This window comes from Gorilla gorilla, chromosome 21 (assembly GCF_029281585.2).
Source record: "Gorilla gorilla gorilla isolate KB3781 chromosome 21, NHGRI_mGorGor1-v2.1_pri, whole genome shotgun sequence".
In the NCBI taxonomy this organism is placed as follows: Eukaryota; Metazoa; Chordata; class Mammalia; order Primates; family Hominidae; genus Gorilla; species Gorilla gorilla.
This window is the reverse complement of record NC_073245.2, coordinates 22,867,235-22,889,704: the sequence shown is the minus strand read 5'-3', so window position 1 is coordinate 22,889,704 and position 22,470 is coordinate 22,867,235. Positions and strand designations below refer to the sequence as shown.

Here is a 22,470-nt window from a genome sequence, read left to right as displayed (position 1 = left end):
CTGTAGTGTTCTTTTTTTTTTAATCATGTTCCTTTAGTGTAATGTATTTTTTAAAGAAAATCATGAATAAATGAATGTTGTATCTATTGAGTGACTGGGGTCTGCCAACACTATGGTCATGCCCCATAACCACAAATGAGGCTTCTGGGGTGGAAGGTTGCTTTAGGAAGCTCACTTCAGTCATGGTAAACATTTACTTGTTAGTTTGCTGCTATCAGCTGAAATTCCCCTTAGTAAGAATGGCAGTAGAAAAGGATTTTGAAAAACTGGAATATGGAAGTTGTCATGGATCATCCAGTTCTGGGGTCCATGACTTTCTGTAAAGGGTCAGATAGTAAATATACTTGGTTTTGCAGGTCATATGGTTCCTGGGTCAACCACTGGACTTGGAAGTTGTAGCATGAAAGCTTTCGTAGACAGTACACAAATGAGTAGGCACAGCAGTGTTCCAGTAAGTTCATTTTCATAAAATGTACAGGGCCAGATATGTCATGCCTGCAGTAGTTGCCGAACACTAATCTAACAGGATCCCTCTATATATTTTTTAAGAAAAAAGACAGTAGTATGCCAGCAAGGCCTACGCTCTTGGAGTGGTCTAGAGGAAGAGCTAAACTAAAAAGGCAAGAAACAAAATGTGAGAAATTGGAATAAACAAATAACAAAGGGAGTAAACTTTGAGGGAATCAATGAGTATATCATGTTTTGATTGGAGCCTTTATTGAACTCAGCCCTCTGCTGCTGAATTTCCCCACCAAGAAAAGACATACTCAAAATAATATTTTAAAACACACACACGGCTGGGCGCGGTGTCTCACACCTGTAATCCCAGCACTTTGGTAGGCCAAGGTGGGTGGATCATGAGGTCAGCAGTTCGAGACCAGCCTGGCCAACATAATGAAACCCCATCTCTACTAAAAATACAAAAAAAAAAAAAAAATAAATAAATAAAAATTAGCCAGGCGTGGTGGATTACAGGCTCCTGTAATCCCCGCTACTTGGGAGGCTGAGGCAACAAGAATCACTTGAACCTGGGAGGCGGAGTTTGCAGTGAGCCAAGGTCGCACCACTGCCCTCCAGCCTGGGCAACAGTGCGAGACTCTGTCTCCAAACAAACAAAGCACACATACACACACACACAACACACACACACAAACTTTTTATCTTGATTTGAACCCAAAGAAAGACAACTGTGTGAAAAGACTTTTTGGACATGGAAGATCACTACTTAACATGTATCTAATGATATAGCCTCATTGTTTAATTCTACTAAATATTTCTAATTCTAATAAATATTTGTTGCATGAATCTAAATGTAGTGTGCCATAGTATGACTTTGCAAACAGAAAATAAGCTAAACATCACTTTTAGGAATTCCCTGTCAGTTGATGGGGAGAAAACAATGCCTATTCAGTGGAATTCAAGTGGTGGTCTGTGGACCATTGCTGCATGGTGAATATTCAACTACTGTCCTGGGAGAGGATTAAGACAGTTGTTGAGAGTAAGTGTTTCAACACTTTTAGTGCAATTTGACTGTGCCAAAGCAAGTGGACTTGCTTTATTGAAAGAGTTACAGAACAGGTCAAATTCACATGATGAGTCACAAATGGCAGGAACTATGAAATTGTTGGGCACAGTAGGGGCATGTTCTGAAATAATTAGTCAGATTAAGAAGCTTGCGATAGATTATAAATCAATGTAATGTTTGCTTCATTGGGAAATTTTTGTTATATATATATATATAAAAGCAAAAAATCTCGTTGAACTAAACATTATGCTTAGAGAAATTGTAAAATGTAATCATTCCATAAGGGTAATAACTTTAATTTTTTTATAGGCAATGATGTGAAAGCTGACTAAAAACAACTGTTAATGTATGTGGAAGTACATCTTTATTGAGGGTGAAAGTTTGGTGGAGAACTGTTGAACTATAGAACAATCTCAGTGTTTCCAAGGTAAGCAACCAATTTGATATTGACTTTAAGATGAAATTGGACAACCAACCTTTCTCATTTGTCTAGTATTTTGGATATTTCAATTATCTTAATATTGCTTTGCAAAAAAAAAACCATGTCTTTTCACAGCAGATAAGGTTGAAGGGCAAAATCCTCAGTTAGAAGCTTGGAAGAATACAATTTCTGCAGACAAGTTCCATGACTTAACAACAATTATTATTGAAGTGGTTGGTGATCTTGATATTGGACATCTGCCAAAATTTATTATCAAATCCTTACAAATTTGTACAACATTTTGATGTTTTTCTGTTAAAAGAAGATCGATGCCTAATATTAATGTATCCCTCATTCCTTTCATTGAAAGATAATTTAGATATCCTCTTACCTAAGTTAGAATGACTATTATTAAAAAGACAAAAAATAACAGATGCTGGTGAGGATGTGGAGAAAAGGGAACTTTTACACACTACCGGTGGGAATATAAATTAGTAAAATCAAAAAATAGAACTACCATATGATTCAAAAATACCACTACTGGGTATTTATATAAAGAAAACAAAATCAGTATTTCAAAAAGATATCTGCACTCCCATGTTTATTGTAGCACTACTAACAATAGTAAAGATATGGAATCAACCTAAGTGTTCGTGAATAAACCAATGGATAAAAATGCAGCGTATACACACAATGGAATAATATCCAGCAATAAAAATGAGGAAATCGTGTCATTTGCAGCAGCATGAATGGAACTGCAGGTCATTAACATAAGTGAAAAAAGCCACGCACAGAAAGACAAATATTACAAGTCATCACATATATGTGGGAGCTAAAAATGTTAATCTCCTGGAGGTAGAGAAGAGAATAATAGATACAAGAAGATGAAAAGAGTGTGTATGGCAAGGGTACGGGAGATGGACAGAGGTTAGTTAGTGGGCACAAACATACAGTTAGATAAAGGAATAAATTATACTGTTCAATATCATAGTAGAGTGATTATAGTTAACAACAATGTAGTATGTCTTTCAAAATAGCAAGAAGATTTCAAATGATAAACACAGAACATGACACATACTCGAGGTAGCAGTTGCCCTAAATACCCTGTCTTGACCATTATATATTGCATGCATGTAACAAAATATCACATGAATCTGATAAATATGTACAAATTATTTATCCATAAAAATTAAAAGTATCATTTACTTTTAATTATAATTTTACAGGAAATGTATTTATCTGATTATTGCTGAAGGATTGAAGTACATTTTGAAAACATCACTCGTTTCCTTTGGGATAATGGCTAAAAAATTATTATCATTGCGATTGCTGACATTTCTCAAAAATCAATTGCTATTTCAGTCAAAATTTTACTTTAAATTGGTTATTAAAGGACAAAAAGTAGCAACTACAGTAGGAATTTTCTGAATTAACCTCTTGTGAGTATATATAAAATATATATAATATATAATTATATATAATAATACATAATATATAATTATATATAATATATATATTATATATAAAACATGTTTTCATCCATGGTTGTTGGCATAACTCCCATAGTCTTCTGTTATAATGTTGGAGTGCTTTAAGTCTCAGGAGCAGACCTCAGAAAATACAATCTCTCTCTCTGACCTTCCCCTGCCCTCCTCTAATCTTCCCCTGCCTTTCTGATTGTGGGCCATAAGATCCTCATTTGAGAAAGGTCCTGCCATACCCTGGAGGAAGGAATGCTGCACAGAGGTGCTAACAAGAATCTGAATAGACAGGCCTTGCCGGGTTTCCCCACTCAGTCTATTGGCATTATAATAGATATTATAGATCATACCCTTTGTTCTAATAACATTTCTACATGTTTGTTATCTTGCCTATCCAATGGAGTCTTCATAAAAGGCCTGAGAGGACAGGATGTATAGAGCTTCTGGAGAGCTGAACATGTGGAGGCTGACAGGAATCTGAAGAAGAACCTGTCATGTGCCAGGAGGATGACACACCCCAACTCCACAGGGACAGAAGCTCCTGTACTCTCCCAGGCCTCACACTATATATCTCTTCATCTGGCTTTTCATTTGGATCCTTTATTTATTTATTTATTTATTTTTTATTTTTTATTTTATGTATTTATTTTTTTTTTTTGGGACAGAGTCTTGCTCTGTTGCCCAGGCTGGAGTGCAGAGGGGCAATCTCCACTCACTGCAAGCTCTGCCTCCTGGGTTCACGCCATTCTCCTGCCTCAGCCTCGTGAGTAGCTGGGACTACAGGTGCCCACCACCACACCCGGCTAATTTTTTTCTTTTTTTTTTTTTTTTAGTAGAGACGGGGTTTCACCGTGTTAGCCAGGATGGTCTTGATCTCCTGACCTCATGATCCGCCTGCCTCGGCCTCCCAAAGTGCTGGGATTACAGGCATGAGCCACTGTGCCTGGCCCCCATTTGGATGCTTTAAAACATCCTTTGTGATAAATTGATCAACATAAGTAAGTGTTTCCTTGTGTTCTGTGAACTGCTCTAGCAAATTAATCAAACTCAAACAGAGGACTGTGGAAACCCCAACTCGAAGCCAGTCAGTGAGAAGTTCTGGAGGTGTGGAGTTTCAACTGGTTGGAAGGAGGGGGTGTTCTTGTGGGACTGAGCTCTCAACCTGTGGTTGCTGAGGCCATTTCCAGGTAGACAGTGTCAGAATTGAATTGAATTGGAGGACTTCCAGTTGGTGTCTGCTGCAGAATAGATTGCTTGGTTGGTGTATGGAGAGAAACATGCACACATTTGGTCACAGAAGTCTTCCGTGTTGATTGTTGCTGTTGAGAGAACAGAGGAAAAACACACCTTGAGTTGCTCTTTTCCACACTTATCCCTCATGTGCACACTATCAACAAACACCAAGTACAGTTTCTGAAATTCTTTTCTTTTTCTATATAGCTGTTCTGACTTGCTAAATTTATTAATAAACATCTTTTTACTTCTAATGTGTATAATTTTTGCATTTTATTTTTCCAGGAATTTTTAAAAAAAATTTCTTTTACAAAAATATTTATTTGAAAAGGAATGGAAATTTCAAAAATGATCCTAAAGCAGTTAGCTTTAGAAGCATTGGCCTAAATAACATGAATAAACAACAGATCATGATAAGTGTAATAATAAATGTAAAGAGTAAATTACAGAGGCATAAAGAGAGAGGAAAGACCCCACTCACTACTTGCATGACTCTTGAAAAATGCCAGCAATTGGGTTTCATTTTTTTTACTTGACCCTCTAGATGGAGCCACCAGGTAGACAGAGATCACCAAGCTGGAGAAGTGTTCGGACTGAAAACCTTAAGCACTAGCAAATTATAAGGAAGCGTAGCACTTACTTATGAGGGAGGGTAACACTTACTCCTTGTGCTGCCAGTGTACAAAGATGGGGTCAGCTCTCGCTCCTTCAAGTTCTTCCAAGTAGTCTATGCTTGGCTTCCTTTTGGAGGTTTCCAGATACTCTTTTAACAGATACATGACTTACTGGGGAGGGGACAGTTTTAGATTTTAAATCTCTGTATGTATATCTCTAACTTTTATTTCAAATATACAAGATACATTAGTGTGTGGGAAGAGGGTGTATGTTTGATGTTTACATAAGAAGTGGTATCCAAGGTGGGTACCGGTTGAATTGTGACCTTATGTGTCATTTATTACAACAGGAGTGAGCCTTTCAGGTGAGCAGATTGTTTGAGGGGAGTTAGAGTCCTTACATATGTCATCAGCACAACATTTTCACAGACTGCTGAGCAGAATTTAGACAGCTTGAGGAAGTGATGACAATGGCTGGAAGAAGAGTAGAAAGGGAGAGACACAGGTGAGAATGACAGACATTCAGGAAGTGGGTCAGGAGGAGCAAGATATGGCACCACAAAATCAAGATCAACAGGATAATAGAGTGTCAAGCTGTATTTAAAACTTACGAACATGCAAAACTATTCAATATATAGTTTAATAGTACAGAAAGTTTAAGTCAAGCTACAAAGAAAGGCAGTTGACTAATGAACATATAATTCAGGAGAGTGGCTACCGAGGACGTGGTTGTTTGGTGCAGGGGGTGGTGGCCCACAGAAGGAGGCTAAGGTAAATACTGCTCTGTTTCTTAAGATGAGTAATGGCCATGCTGGGATTCTTTAATTCTCTTTCTGCTTCGAGTACACATTTTATGTATTTTCTCTAGTGAGTCAGATATTTTATTTTATTAAAATCGGAAAAGTAAACAGACACAGAAACCTTAACTTATACTGATAATTTTTGAGCTACTGTGGCCTTTCCTATAAGGCCCTTTCCTTTCTTTATTTAAATTTTTTTAAAAAAATGTGTTTTAATAGGAAGTTCGTATAAAGAAAGAACTGCTGCCTTGATCCCCAAGTTCAGATCCCAAATCTCAGAGCCTCTTCCATCCATATCCACATCCCCAGTCTGCTCTTCCCTAAATCCGAGCCACGCCGCTCACCTGGGGGCTCCATTCCTCCCTGTTTCTGCTCATCACAGCTGCACACCTGGGCTGTCAGCCCCTGAGCAGCCAACAAGATCAGGAGTGGGGTGAACACAGCACATGGCCAAGGCAGTGGAGACTTGTTTACTGTCGCCATGGGAACCTCTGAAGGTGCTTTAAGTGGGTGGAGCCAAAAGCTGGGGCAGAGTCAGAACAGCTGGGGCAGCCACACATCTCTGACCTCTCCCAACCTAGCGATTTTGGGAAGCCTTTCTGCTTGGCTCTTTAGAACCAGCTCGCCCCTCTGTCCTGGAAATGAGCCTCAATTATTTTCTCTCCAAAATTTGGGACATCTGGCTCCCCTGGGCAGATGGTGGCGAGATGGGTGAGAAGGAACCAAGGGCGGAGGGAGACAAGGGCTGTTGCAGGGTGGGTCTCCCTGGATCAGGGGCCACTGGAGAAGAACTTCCTGTGATGGAACTTCACAAATGGGGGTGGGGAAGCATGAGGTCACAAGGGTCAGATTGTGACCACCTGGAGTGAAGCTCAGGATTTGCCAGCCAGGTAGAGGGGATTGATAAAAAGCTGGTTGCCAGGGAGTGATCCCAGCAGAGAGAGGCTGGGCATGAAGGGATGGGGTGATGGTATGTCAATTAGGCTTCAGCTCCTGCTCCAGGGCCCTTTCATGGAGGCTTATTTACTAGGTCCTCTCCCAAGGACACCCTCTCCATGCTCTCAACCGCATCCTCCCCTGAGTCTCACGGTCAGACTACAGTCTATGGTCTACAGCTTCCCTCTCCCCGAGTCCCAACCCCAGCTTTCTCAGTTCCTGGCTGCAATGGTCCTAGGCCCTCCACTCAATTTCCAAACCTTTTGCCTGGTGCCACCTTCTCTACCCAGAACTTTGGCCTACCTGTCAGTCCTGCCCTGCGTGTCACCTCAGCCTGGAAGTCCATAGGACTGTGATGAAGATGACTGCTTGCATTTTCTGAATCACTTTGTCGATGAGACATGCATCGTATTAGATCTAACAAAGCTTCACAGAAAGGTTGTTTTGAAGTTGACACTGAGGAAGATATAAGTGCTCTAGGATCAGTATGTGAGGCTGCCACAAACATGCTATACTTTGCACATTCTTGCAGAGAGGTTGCAGAGTCTGCTTGGGAGAGAAGCCTCAAAAACATAGCTGGTGTCTTGGCAGAGTTTGCTCTGGCCCCCAGGAGGGTGTACAAACAGCTTTCATGAGAAGGTGACTTGCTGGCCACTCTTAACCACTAGAAGAAACTGATGCCATGGAACTTTGAAAAATCAGAAAGCAATTCCACAAAAGAAGAACCTCTGAAGATAGTAGAGCCCAATGGAGATAAATGATATCCTCCATAGGAGGGAACAGTGGTATCAACCTAAAGGGGCTCACTGCCCTATGTGCTGGAGGCCAATACTATGACAATGGGTTTTTGAGAAAATAAAAGCTTTGCATTGAGATTCAACCCCTAAAGAGACAGGAGTCAATCTCATCTGTGTCCCTGTGTTGGTTCCAAGGCAGTATTTAGAAAGATTCATGGGGTAGATACTGGGATTAGCAGGTGATTGTAGAAGGTAAGCAGAGTCTGAAAAGTCCTTAGGCCTGTGCAGTTATCTCTTCATGCTACTCATGAGTCATATGTGCAAATTTGGGAGGAGTGAGAGTGAAAGAATCAGTGAAAATTCAGGCTGCAAATTCAGGCTGCAATGTCAGCAAGCTTGTTAAAGTCAGCCATCTTGGTTCCAACAGGTATCAACCAGTTTTCTTTTTGTTTTTTTTTGGTTTTTTTTTTTGAGATGGCATCTTGCTTTGTTGCCCAGGCTGGAGTGCAGTGGTGCAATCTTGGCTCACTGCAAGCTCCACCTCCTGGGTTGACGCCATTCTCCTGCCTCAGCCTCCTGAGCAGCTGGGACTACAGGTGCCCACCACCATGCCCAGATAATTTTGGTAGCAACCAGTTCTTTTATCAAATAAGCAAAGAGAGTTTCAGTGGATTTTTTTTTCTTTTTTTTTTTTCATCTGAAATTCTTCAAAGCAAGAATTTCTGTTAGTCATTATGAACTCTCTGGGACATTGTTTCAATAGAAGGCCTTGAAGCATCACAGACATGTCTTACAGTGAAAAAATTCTGGGCACATGATTATTGCTATTATATTCCTGACATATCTGCTCTTTATAAAGAGAGGATATGAAGTGTCTCAACAGTAGACCAAGAAGAATATAAACAACATCCCAAGAGAAATCTAGGTAATTTTAAATAAACTATCAGATTATATTTTATTTAAATCTTGCATGGTACTTAAAAAAAACTACAGAAAAAAAGAAAAATGAAATAATCAAAGTTTCAGAAAAGACAAAAAGTACAAGGAAAGAAATCAATAATTAGAAGGGAAATTACACAAAACTGAGTGGTCTTACAAATTCCACATTAGAAATTCCCTGTTAGTACTCTTAATAAGAAAGCCGATGCAGTTCTTATCGTCGCCTGGGGCTGGGGGGAGCAGAAATAATTTATGCAGAGAGAATGAAAGTGGCCACCTGAGTAAGGTCCTTAGAAAGTAAACCATCAGCTCAGCTTTGATGGCCATCTCCAGAAACATTCACCAAACAGTTTCACAAAGAGGTCATTCCAGCTGGGGGGCCTCTTTGGTCCTTACATTGAAATGGAGGAATTTCCTACCATCTCTCCACAATGATCCAACTTGTGATTTTTTTCTCTTCCGGAAATGTAAGGTTTGAGCTTATACCTGAGGAAGAGACTCCATGTAGTACCAGTGAATCATCAAAATGCTCAGTAAATTAATGATCTCAGAGCTGTGCCCTCTTTTGGCTACAGCTGTCACCTTAAGCAGTGGATTCTTCCAGATTGAAAAGAGATGCTTTCCACATTGGTGCCCCTGACACTGGGTTTTCCTTACAAATGTCCAGTATGATTCCACCAACTGCAGGATGCCCACCCCTACACAGTCTATTGAGACCCTCTCAATTTGGCTACACAATCGCCAAATAGGATTTGGTTCAGGATTACAAAGTATGTTTAACATTCAAAAATCAAAACAATATGCCATATTAGAATAAGGAACACAAACCACATGATTATCTTAATAAATGGAGGAAAAGCATTTGAAAAAAAATTTAACCCATAAATGATAAAACTTCAACAAACTGTAAAAAAAAGCAAGTCTTCATCATTCTAATAAAGAATACCTATATAAAATTCACGGATAACATCACACATAATGGTACAGAACTGGATACTTTTCCCCTATGTTTGTGAACAAGTCCAAGATATCCACTTTTGCCATTTCTATTCAAAATTACAGTAGAGTTTTTTACTGAGTGAAATAAAGCAAACGTAAATTATAAATAGGAAAATAAAAGCATCCAGTTTGTCAAGGAAGAAATAGACTGTTTTTATTCACAGATGTCAAGATCCTGTAGAAAATGTTATAAGTTACAGATTAGCTTAACAACTTTGTAGGATAGTAAATCAAACTCCAAAATTATGTTTCTATATACTAGCAATAAATAAATCAAACATGAAATAAAAATTTCATTTATAATCGCATGAAAAAGAATAAAAGTTATAAATGTAGCAAAACATTTGCAAAACCTATACATTGAAATTTATAAAACATTGCTGAGAGAAATTTAAAAGGTATACATAAGTGTAAAGACATTTCATATTCATTGATTAGAGACTAATTCTTGTCAAGATCACAATTCTCCCCAAATTAATCTACAAATTCAAACCAATCCTGTAATGATCTTAGGAGGCATTTTTGTCAGAATGAACAAGTTGATGCTAAAATTTATATGGATATGTAAAGACCTTAAAATATTCAAAAGAATATTTGGAAAGAAGAATGAAGTTGGAGGACTTACATACTTGTTATCAAAATTTGCCATGTAGCTCCAGTAATCAAGACATCTTAGTATTGCCACAAGCTCGGGTATATAGAGCAACGAAAACTGTAAGACTCTTGTCTCATACTGCACAAAAAATTAACTGAAGTGGATCATAGGTCCATATATAATAGATAAAAACCACAATGATATACTACTAAATACCCACTACAATGGCTATAGTAAAACACTAGCGGGTGTTGGTGAAGATGAAGAGAAACTGGAATCCTCACACATTGCTGGTATGAGTTTAAAATGGTGCAGCTCCACTGGAAGTAAGTTTGGCAGTTTCTAAAAAAGTTAAACTTACCATGCAACCCAGAAATTCCACTTCTTGGAATCTATTTAAGAAAAATGAACTCATGTTGATACAAAGACATGTCTGTGAATGTTTCTAGCAGTGTTATTCCTAATAGGTCTAACTGAAAACAATCGAAATGCCCATCGATTGGCCAATGGTTACATAAATGTGGAATACCATACCATGGAACACTGTTCCATAATTAAAAGCACACAACTAATATATGTACTAGAACATGAATAAACCTTAAGAACACTGTGCTAAGTAAAAGAATCCAGACGAAAATAGCCTATGTATTGTGTAATTCCATTTATATGCAATGTCTAGAAAAGACAAGTTTATAGAGACAAAGCAGATGATTGTGCCTAACTAAAGCTGGGGATGGAAGACAGGATTGACTGCAAATGGATGTGAAGGACCTTTTTTGGGGAGTATGAAAATGTACTAAGGTAGGATTGTGGTGGTGCTCTTGCAACTATAAATTTAGTCAATTTGAATTGTACACTTACAGTGGGCACATTTTATAGTAGGCAAATCTTATTTTAATTAAGCTGTTAACTGTGAAAAGAAAGAAGCAAAAAGTTATTCTCCCTTTGAAATGTTAAAATAATATGTGTTCTTAGAGAAAAATAATAAAACAATTCCTTTTTTATTCTCTAACTTTTTGTGTGTCTGCAAAAAGAAGTTGGTTATTTTGATTAGAGACGATAAGTAATATAAATATTATATTATATACTATAAATGTAATTCACATATTGCATATTGATAACATAAATTATATATTTTATATATTTATAATATAATTATGTTTTATATATTTATAATATGAAGTACTATATATTATATTTTATAATATATATTTGTTTAATTTAATATAAGGATATTTAATATAAATATTTAATTACACAAGGTATGATAATTAGAGAAATATAAATATGAATATATAATTTTATGCTTAAGAAATTTTTAATAGCTTATTCATGGGACAAAGTTAATATGACATGTATGTATTATTTAATATGCTGGTAAGTTAGTTGTTTTTTAAAGCTATGAGTGAAAGTTTTAACATTACTTATTTTTATACTTGTCTCTGCATGCCTGAATACATGTTTTTTACTCCAAATTATTACAAAAATGATGTAAAACAGAAAAAAATGAGTGTCATTTTTATGTAACATGACTGGCCTATTTTATGCTTAGATTGTAGAAGTTTCTTTTTGTGATTTAATTATTCTGTTAAATTTTGGTGCCTTTTGTACGCACTCAAATCAGTTTTCAAGAAACTTCATGTTTACTTTTCTTAATTGATTCTTAATTAGAACAGTTACTTACAAAATATTTATAATGTTGCCTGAAATTTTTTGACTTTGTATCTTGTCTTTTATAATGATTTTTTTTTACCCTTCCAAAATTCAGAATAATTTTGCTCTTTCACCCTATAAAATAAAGGAAAATAGGAATAATTAAGTTTGTTGAAACTCTTCAGGTTTTAAATACTTCAAAACTGTTATGAGAGTCCTTCAACTTTGGGATTTAAAAACATACAAAAGATTTTCCAAACCTGTCAAATCCAGAAGAGAGCTGATGTTAATTTTATATTAGTAAAAACTATTACTAGAATTAGCTTTTAGTAATCGTATACTTTTCAAGTTAAAAGAAGTATGTTCCTTTTTAAGCATAAACACAGAAACAATAACTATTAAAAGAATTTTCTCCAAGATTCTAGATTCACAAATCCCTTTTTACTTTTTGTTTATAAAAAATCTCAGTAAGTGTTGACCCAATTATGTGGGAATCATTAGGGACCTACTGCTTATTTTAGTCTTTTGTTAGCTCTAGTAGCCAAACTATATCGACCTTGTTTAAGATCTATAACAGCAATAGCAAAATATATGAAAACTTCCATTGACTTAGTTCTAGGATCTCTACTACACTTAACAATTTCTCATCCTACACAGATTCTTTTATTGACAGTCATGTGACATCTATGAAATATTACCGCCTTACCCTTCAAAGGTCTACATCCATTGCTGCTTCCCTCTGAACCCAGGCATCATCTTTTTTATTTTAATTTGTATTTTATTTTGTTGATTGATTTATTTTTTTTCTGATGAAAGAGGACCCAGTAATTTCCAGCCTTTTGGGAACTATTCACAATCATGCAAACCTTCTAGCCAAGATAAATGTGATTTTATTTTGATTTTATGTGGTTCATACTGAAAAAGAAAAGCTAAAAATTATAAAGCCGTTTACGTGATCAGAAACTTAAATTTGGCCTTGAAATATAAGCTTCTCTCAGAAATTAAATAATTCCAGTGGGCTGACTTAATTGCCCTCACTCAGATATGTCAGCTGCCCAAAGATAAAGAAGGTGTTATAGCAGGTATGATTTTTAGGTTAGTTCATGACTTTGAAATGCTTTAGAAGAAAAGAGATGTCCTGACTAATACAAGATGGTGAATTAAAACCCTAATTTGCCTGCAGACAGTGCGCTCTGGATAAACATCAGATTAGCAATGTCTCAGCAATGGTAGGGATCAATGATCTACATCCTGATGCCTGACTAGTTTGCTTTGGCCAAAAGAGGGTAGAAAGAAAGAGAGACGCAACTCTTCATATTTGAGAACTGGTCTAGCACTGTTAGTTCTTGGTGTTGCTAGGAGTAGAACAGGCACTCACAGCTAGGTCATAATATTCTCTGGCTGAGTATAAACAGTTTCGCTGAGTACCAGCATCAGAAAAGGCCACTCTGTGATGGTGGTGAATCAAGACAAAAAGAAGACCACTCCAGTCATGTCTGAATGCAGACAGAAATGTGAACCTTATCTAAACTACACAAACGACCAAACACTCCTCATTCCCAGCTAATATGTGTAACAGTGGCTTATTCACCAATCGCAGCTTTAACCTTACTTCCTCCCAAATTGTAGATCACATTTTTAAAGATATTCAATCATAGTGTTAACACCACTTCCTGATGGCCTCCACCTCAGAGCAAAAGTCCGATTCCGTAAAACATCCCCTAAAGCACTGTAAGCACTGAATGTTTACATTTCCCCAAATTCGTATGTTGAAATTCTAACCCCCAAGGTGACTGTGGTAGGAGCTGGGGCCTAGGGAGGTGTTTGAGGAGTGAAGGTAGAACTCTTACAAATAGGATCAGTGTTTTTATAATAGGGACTCCAGAGAGCTCTCTCACCCTCTTTCTGCCATGTGAGGAAACAGCAAGGAATTGGCATTCTGCAACTCAAAAAAGGATCCTCCCTGGACCCCAACCATGGTGGCATTGTGATCTTAGACTTCCCAGACTTCAGAACTGTGAGAAATAAATTGCCGTTGTTTATAAGCCACCCAGGCTACAGTACTTTGTTATATAGCAGCCAGAGCTGATGAAGACAGGAATCTAACTTAAGTCCCACATCCTATACTGTCTTTTTTAACATGCTCTTACTGAGAGACACCACAGTTCTTCACAGTGTTTTCCCTTATTTCAATGAGTGAGAAACAACTTGTTCAGCCACAGGTCTGTTTCTGGTGATGTTGCTGTAAGATGCCACTGTGGGCACACTGTCTATGGGTTAACCCTCCTCTGCAAGGAGCAGTGCCTCTGTTGCTATAGGCTACTGCTTCAATAAAGTTGCTGTCTAACACCACCAGCTTACCCTTACGTTCTTTCCTGGGTGAAGCCAAGAACCAGGCTAAGCCCCAATTTGGGGGCTCTTCTGTCCTGCATTGCTTTGAGGTAGGGTGAGACTCCTAATTAGAGCTCAGAGAAACCCTCTTGCTCAAAATTAGAATAACTGGTAAATCATAATAAAAAATAATAAACATTTACTGAGCCCTCACTATACCATGCATTCTTCTGAATCTTTTGTGATTTTAACCTTGTAAAAACTCAGGGGCAGGTGCTACCCCTTAGCCTTATTTACTAAGGGTACGACTGAGCTACAGAAGTGTCCAGGGAGCTTGCCAGAGGTCCCAGAAATAGGAGAAATGATGCAGTACATTGGCCTGGGCTATTCTGGTCCAGGGTCCATGCTTTTACACACCACAGTATGTGTCCCAGTGAGAACCTGGCCCTTCCCTCTCCTTCCATGTCCAGAGCTCTCAGCCTGGCTCACGAAGCCCTTATGCTTGAATTTCCCTCTTTGAAAGTAGCAGGACAATGTTGGGGCAGTGAGTGGAAAAGGAAATTAAACTGTCCAGCCCTGGCAGAGCCTCCTTCAAATTGTGACTTTTCACATTGCTGTTAATTTCTCTTTTGCACAAAGCTGTGAACTAAAAGCAGGCTGAAGCCAAGGGTGGCTTTCAGGTTCGACCCATTCCGGTCAGAGGCTGCAGTTGCTGTGAATGTATCTGAGTTTCTCACTGACTTATCTACCTCTGCCAGTGGAAGCTGGACCACTTATGATTCAAGCCTTGAGTCATTAGTTTTCTTCCACACCCATGGAAATGACAGCTGGGTTGATTCCCAGTGTGTGTCAGGATGAAGCCTGGTCCCCTGTGGTGTTTAGTGTTCCTGAGGCCCTGAACCCCCCGCAGGGGATGCATCAAGGGTGTAGTGACTGTTCGTGGGGCAGCGACATCCCAATAGACAGCATGCTTCTTTCTGCAAAAAATTGATTTCTCTGAGAAAAAGCATCGCACATCCAACCCAAAGCCACATCTCATTTCTTTCTCTTCCTCCTTCCCCCAGAGTTGTTGCATACCACAGCCTTGCACACATAAATACCTTTATTACACAGTTCTGTCTAATGAATGATAAATCAACTTATCTGCTATTCTACAAGGATGAACAGGAATGGTCTCACTGTTTGTCTTCCTCCCAGGGTCCCTTCCTCAGGATGTCCTGCTTTCGTGTGTGTGTTTTATCCTCATAGGTCAGCTCAAGGAGAGGTTCTAGAAAGTGGGCACAGAAGTCCCTTCGGTTGGAAAACACTGGCTCCCATGACTCTGGTGGCTCAATGGCACAGTGAGAGACAGATAAGCATGGGCCTGAGCCTGCCTGTTTCCATAGGAGGCCTATAGCCCAGGCTGGTTCTGATGCTGTACATCCTGGAACAGGCTGCATTTCTCTGAAGGAAACAGACCCAGAGAGCAGAGGCACCATGCTCTCGGGTTCTCAGACAGTCTGAGCAGAGCAGGTCCCAGAGCCCAGAGCTACTGGACTGACCCCTGTCCTCTTGATGCCAGAGGCAATATAGTCACTGCAAGAATTAAAGAAAAAGGAGAGAAACTTCAAGGGTGGCTTTACAGTCAACAGGGACAAGTTTATTTTAAATAAACCTGAGAGGGGCGGCTGGCCAAGCTGGGTCAGAGCCACACTCTTATGACTAAGAGTTTTTAAGGATTCAGGGTAGGAGAGTTTATCAGAGGCTCGGACTGCTTCTGTGTCTCTTTGTTGTGCTTATCTGGGAAGGAGAGTTGTGTGTCTGTTCTCATATATCTTTCTGCAGCTGCAGGCATAGCCCCCTGAGTCTGCTTTTAGCTTCCCTTATCTTAGTGCACCTGAAGGGAAAGGAACGTGCTTATTAAGGCCCACTGTTTTACTGGGGCCCGTTGTATGAGGGTGAACTTTGGCAGTTACCCAAGCGACTTTCCCCCTACTTTCCTCTGTGCCCGAGCTGTCTTATCTGTGTTTTACTGTCTGCTCTTTCTGGCTGCTTGTAGTTAGAAGAGAAGTGATTTTCTTGAAATGCATGAGGCTAGAAGGGGAGCTGGAGCTTAAAGTGGCGGTGTTTGTCTGAGATGACGATGCTCCTGCTCTGTCAGTCTCAGCAGCATTTATTTCTTTTTCCTCCTCCTCCTCTTTCTCCAGCAAAGGGCAGGTAGTTTAGTTGGTGGTTGCCTGGCCTCTCTTTAGCAAAACTCTAGCCCACTGCAAATCTCCCTGGGCAGTCGTGACTGGACGTGTGTTCACTGAGCCCCTGGGAGACAGGGCTGTGTCCTGAGTTCTGGGTCATCACGGCAGGCCCTGGAATTCAGCTCCGGGAGTATTGATCTCTGGCAAAAGCTATGTGCTTAAGGAAGGTGGACCCTCCCTAGGCCCAGGAGATGGATCTCACTCATCTAAACCAGTTATGGCATCCCTACTCCTCTTACTGCTGATGGTTTCAGGGACAGGCAGGTGACTGATTTCTGACCAGTCAGTTGTAAGTGTACATTTGCTGGTGTGTGTAGGGGGGTGTCTGGAAAATTTTCACCTTTACAAAAATCCATGGGGAAAGAAAATCTGCCCATTTTTCGCCTTCACCAATGTGGTGAGAACGTGATTCTTAGAGGTACTACAGGCATCTCGTACCCAGGTGGGGTATCTTGTTCTCAAATGCCAATGCATTGGGGAAGACAGGTTGCAGCTGAGAAAGCAGTATTCACCCTTGAAGGTTCCTGGGGCTGCTGAGTCAACCTGAAATCGCCTTTATCCACCTTCCTGGGAGACAGGTTAACAGCATTCTCTCCTAGGGGTCGCGGATCCTGGATTTTTTGTCCCTGTGTAGGAAGCGCCAACACATAGATATACTTGGCCTGAGAGAGGACAATGGCCTCCCAGGCTTGGGGACTGCAATGGGAAGGAAAGGGGGCTCTTCCTGAGACTTTGTGGAAGCTGCTATCAGCAGAGGCCCTTTGAATGCTCCAGTTACTCCATTGTTGTTTATCTAGTGCCACAATCCAAAAGATTATTCATTTGCTCAGAGCCGAAAGAGGAAATGAATGGAAGAGGAAGAAATGGGTTGGAGGCGCGGAAAAATGCACAAATGGCTAAGCTTAGGCTGACATCTTGTGGCTAAGCCCAAAAAAGGCACTTCACTAAGAAATGAACTGAGCAGCTGGGCAGCTCAGCAGGGGGCAGCCTGCAGTCTGAAAACTGGGAACAGCAGCCTTCTAAATCCACTCTTTTTCTTCATTCTCTTTTTTATTACATGTCAAATTTCTTCAGCCTTTTTCTGTACTGTATAGCTATTAGAAAGAATATTTTAACTCTAATGACTACAGACTTCAATTTATTTCTGGCTAAAATACATTGTTATCTTGACTAATCCTGCTTCAAATTAAAACTGTTCACCCAAAATCAATTGATTATCTTTTTCTTTAAATTAGCAATGACATGCAATTGACTTGAGTAATTGTATAGTTTTCTACTTAGAAATTAATAAGCTGTGCCTCATATATTACATTTTTAATGACTAGGAAAACACCTTTTTCCCATTTTACACAGGTGGAAGCCAAGTGATGGCCAGGGTCACAGTGAGCAAATGGCAGATGGGATCTTGCATCCTAGTCCCTCAGAACCTACAGCCTGGAGGTGGAGTTAATGGTCACCACTTCCTTTGAATGCATAGGAACAAGCAGTCTGCATGTTGTCTCATTCAATCTTTAAAACCACCCTAGTAAGGTAAGTTTTGTCTTTCCTGCCTTACAAATGAGGAAACAGAAATCATGGCTCTAGAGGTTGGCTCCCTGGGAAACTGAAGCTGGCTTATCTACTTCTAAAACCCATCCTTCTCATCTACCTCCCCTTTTAGAGATAACTCACTCTTCCCCCAACCCCTTCTTCCTTATCTTACACATACCTCTCGTACATCTGAGCTTCCAAGAAATCGTTAGCATTTGTTGCTATGGTTCTCCTTGAAATATTAGCTGATGAAGAATTATTATTTTTTCCCCCAGGGGCATTTGCATAACAATAGATAAGGCGCTCTTGAACACAGAAAGCCTTTGGGGTTTAAAGGGAGCATGTCAGACTGCAAGAAATAATGGGACAAAGACATTTGGGGGCCAGTGAACAAAGATCTTCTTTAAATCACCTCACAGAGACTGTTCTGTCCTTGGCAGCCCAGGGCTTCCAGACATCAGGTCACATATCTGATGTAATTGAAGATCCAACTAAAGGCAAGCAGTTGTTTATTCAGCATCCTGGACGGATTTACCACCAGACTAACGCAAATGCCACCTGATAAGAGCTGGAAGATGGCCCTAAGCAAACAGAGGGTTCCCCCCACCCCTCCCACCACCATTATTTTGAGAAACAATATCTTTTATAATTCCAAAATACAAGGGGTCAGAATGTTTTAATTCTAATAAGCTTGAAGTTTTCATTTTGCTTAAAAAAATTTGAACAATGGCCAATTAGCTGGTGAGCAATACTTTATCTTTGGCACAGAATTGAACTCATGAAATACTCATTAAGGACCAGGCAACCAGTCACCCTGCTAAGTACTTTTTCTAAATTATCTCATTTAATCCTGACAAAGCTGCCTATAAAGTAGCATTGGTACACTCATTTCACAGATGAGAGAATTGACTGTCAGTGGGATTGAGTGGCCCATCTGAGATTGCATAGCTGGTAAGGGCATGGTGGGATCTAAGTCGTTTCTAGATTCCAAGCTCTTGCTTTCTCTACATCCATAGTATTAATCTCTTTTATTGTACTAAAATAAAATATTGGCGGTGAGCTTTTTACTTTCAGAATCACCCTCCTGCCTCTTTGGCACACAGGTAAGAAGGGTAGATAGAGACACAGACTCAGACACTGGAATCCTTTCTGTTATTTGTAGTTATAACCCAGGTTCCCTGCATTCAAGGAGCCCCCTTGTATGAGTCAGTTCTTGCATTGCTATACAGAAATACCCGAGACAGGGTAATTTATGAAGAAAAGAGGTTTAATTGGCTCACAGTTCCACAGACTGTACCGGAAGCACAGCAGCTTATTCTAGGAGGCCTCAGGGAGCTTTTACTCATGGTTAAAGGCAAAGTGGGAGGAAGTGTCTTACATGGAAGGAGCAGGACTGAGAGAGAGGGGGAGGTGCCATAAACTTTTAAACAACCAGATCTCATGAAAACTCACCCACTCTCATGAGAACAGCACTGAGGGGATAATGTCAATGTACTCATGAGAACTCTGCCCCCATGTTCCAATTGCCTCCCACCAGGCCCCACCTCCAACATCAGGGTTTACAATTTGACATGAGATTTGGTGGGGACACAGATCCAAACCACTGAATTCTACCTCCTGCCCCATCGAAATCTCATGTCCTTCTCACATTGCAAAATACAATCATCCCTTGTCAACAGTCCCCCAAAGTCTTAACTCATTCCAGCATTAAATCAAAACTTCAAAGTCCAAAGTCTCATCTGAGACAAGGCAAGTCACTTCTGCCTATGAGCCTGTAAAATAAAAAACAAATTAGTTACTTCCAAGATATAATGAAGGTATAAGCATTGGTATACTCCTGTTCCCAAAGGGAGAAATCAGCCAAAAGTAAAGGGCTGCAGGCCCCACACATCTGAAACCCAGCAGGGCAGTCATTAAGTCTTAAAGCTCCAAAATAATCTCCCTTAACTCCATGTCTCACATCCAGGGCACACTGGTGCAAGGGGAGGGGTCTCAAGGCTTTGGGCAGTTCCGCCCCTGCGGCTTTGCAGGGTTCAGCCCCTGTAGCTGCTCTCATGGGTTGGCATTGAGTGCCTGTGCCTTTTCCAGATGCATGGTGCAAGCTGCTGCTGGATCTACCATTCCAGGGTCTGGAGGATGGTGGCCCTCTTCTCATAGCTCCACTAGGAAGTGTCCCATGGGGACTCTGTGTGGCTCCTTTTTTCTTATGCAAATTTCTGCAGCCCACTTGACTTTGTCTCCTGAAAACGGGCTTTTCTTTTCTACCACATGTCCAGGCCACAGATTTTCCAAACTTAGTCTTTACTTCCCTTTAACATATAAGTTCTGGTTTTAGGTCATTTCTTTGCCCGTGCATATGAGATAGGTTGTTAGAAGCAGCCAGGCCAAACCTTGAACACTTTGCTGCTTAGAAATTTCTTCCACTAGATATTCTAAATCCTCATTCTCAATTCAAAGTTCCACAGATTCCCAGGGCAGGGGCTCAATGCAGCCAACCTCTTTGCTAATGCATAACAAAAGTGACTTGCTCCAGTTCCCAATAAGTTCCTCAACTCCATCTGAGACCTCCTCAACCTGGACTGTATTGTTCATATCACTATTAGCATTGTAATCAAAACAAATGTACAAGTCTCTAGGAAGTTCCAAACTTTCTCTCATCTTCCTGTTTTCTTCTGAGCTCTCCATACTCTTCCAACCTCTGCTGGTTACCCAGTTCCAAAGCTGCTTCCACACTTTCAGGTGTCTTTAGAGCAATGCTCTACTCCTTGGTACTAATTTTCTGTATTAGTAAGTTCTCGCATTGTTATAAAGAAATACCTGAGACTGGGCAATTTATAAAGAAAAGAGCCTTAACTGGCTCACAGTTCTGCAGACTATACAGGAAGCATAGTGGCATCTGCTTCTGAGGAAGCCTCAGGGAGATTTTACTCATGGTGGAAGGCAAAGTGGGAGCAGATATTTTAAATGGCAGAAACAGGGCCAAGAGAGAGAAGGGGAGCAGTACTACATGCTTTTAAACAACCAGATCTCATGGTAACTCACTCACTTTCATAAGAACAGCATCAAAGGGATGGTGCTAACTCATTCATGAGAACCCTGCCTCCATCATCCAATCACCTCCTGTTAGGCTCCACCTCCAAAACTGGGGATTACAATTTGACATGAGATTTGTTGGAGATGCAGATCCAAAAATATCGCCCCCTTTTCTTTACTGTCTAGGGGCCCCAAGTCTGAGCCGCGTATGGGTGATAGTAGGTTTCTGGGAACCCTGAGGAATACTGGAAGGTTCCATGGGTCCACTTGTGCCTTCAGTATCTCCTGCTCCAGGTTGAGGCTCAATCCCCTCCCTCTATCTCTTCCTGAAGTCTGTGATCCCTTTTCTACTTCATAATTATCATCTCTGGTCTGTTTTCCCAAAGCATTATACAAAAGATGATTTCCCAAGAACAAATAACCCGTAGCTTTTGAACACAACAGACCTCATTGACTCCTGATAACACAAGGGAATTTCAATGCAGAAAAGGGAAACTTAAGATAAAATATCAGGATACCCTTTTCCTGGAATTTCTTTGTTTCTTCTCTCGGAACCTCTCTGCTTCCCACTCTGAGAGTTGAAGCTTTTAATGGCCTTCAGAGTGGGAAATCTACAACCCCTGCCTCTGATCCCTGTCTAGAAAACACAGTGTCAATGCACATCACAATAGTTTCAAGGGGAGCACTCTACTGTGAAGTTGGGAAGATGGTGGCCTTTTACGTTTTCCTAAGTAGGGCATTTCTTTCAGGCATGCACAGTTGGCATGTAGCTTACTTCCCCTGTTGAGTGTTTCTAGGGCACATGGAGTGGGCTTGTGCTTGTTATCGCCTGAACAACGGAAACAACGTGACAAAAATATCTCTTTGGAAAAACAAGACAGTTTGCCCCAAATACCCATTTCATTTCTACCTTTAGAACCACAAGCAAGACATGTTTAGAATACACTGTTTTTTTGTTCTCACATTATAGCTGTATGTGGGTTGCAAGTAATTGAACTGCTCTAGGCCTCCAAATGAAGATGGTAAAACACATCCCACAGGGGTCGTGTGAAGTTAAAATAAGGCAAGTGTTCAAAAGCATCTCATAAACTACAAAACACTACAGTTTATAAACTATGTATAACCACATAAATGGGAGACATTATTTTCTCCCTTTTGTTTTCGGAGCTCCTTAACCCAGTGCTTCTAGAGTTGATGAATTAGACTTTGTTAGTTACCAAGTGTGGTACTATATACATGCAGGCATATTGGCTGAAATCCCTCATTGTATATTTTACATTAATGCATTTTTTTTTCTCTTGTGTGATTGATATTTTAAACTATGTGGGTATGCTTTTCAATTGTATGTTTCTGTGTATATGGCTTTTCCCTTTTCTTTCTAAAGCATTTTTATTTTTTATTTCTTTGGTTTC

The 22,470-nt window shown here is 40.0% G+C and overlaps 2 long non-coding RNA genes across 5 annotated transcripts in view; one reads left to right on the top strand and one right to left on the bottom strand.

Annotated features, from left to right (window-relative positions):
* The first annotated feature begins 265 nt into the window (after nt 1-265).
* Nucleotides 266-22,470, top strand: part of LOC129529206 (uncharacterized) — a 135,009-nt gene continuing 112,804 nt past the window's right edge. Inside the window, exons 1-4 of one of the 4 annotated variants that reach the window (XR_008674668.2) lie at nt 266-451; nt 1,835-1,952; nt 17,849-18,025; nt 18,301-18,635. This is a non-coding gene — a long non-coding RNA (uncharacterized lncRNA). Of the gene's footprint in view, nt 452-1,834; nt 1,953-5,656; nt 5,780-7,542; nt 7,899-17,848; nt 18,026-18,300; nt 18,636-22,470 lie in introns of those variants that run through there. The other 3 variants (XR_010132329.1, XR_008674667.2, XR_008674666.2) reach the window with 3 other exon arrangements.
* LOC129529207 (uncharacterized) lies at nt 4,181-6,869 on the bottom strand. The gene is made up of 3 exons (XR_008674670.2): nt 6,419-6,869; nt 5,324-5,748; nt 4,181-4,746 (listed from the first exon to the last, which is right to left on the bottom strand). It is a non-coding gene; the product is annotated as an uncharacterized lncRNA (long non-coding RNA).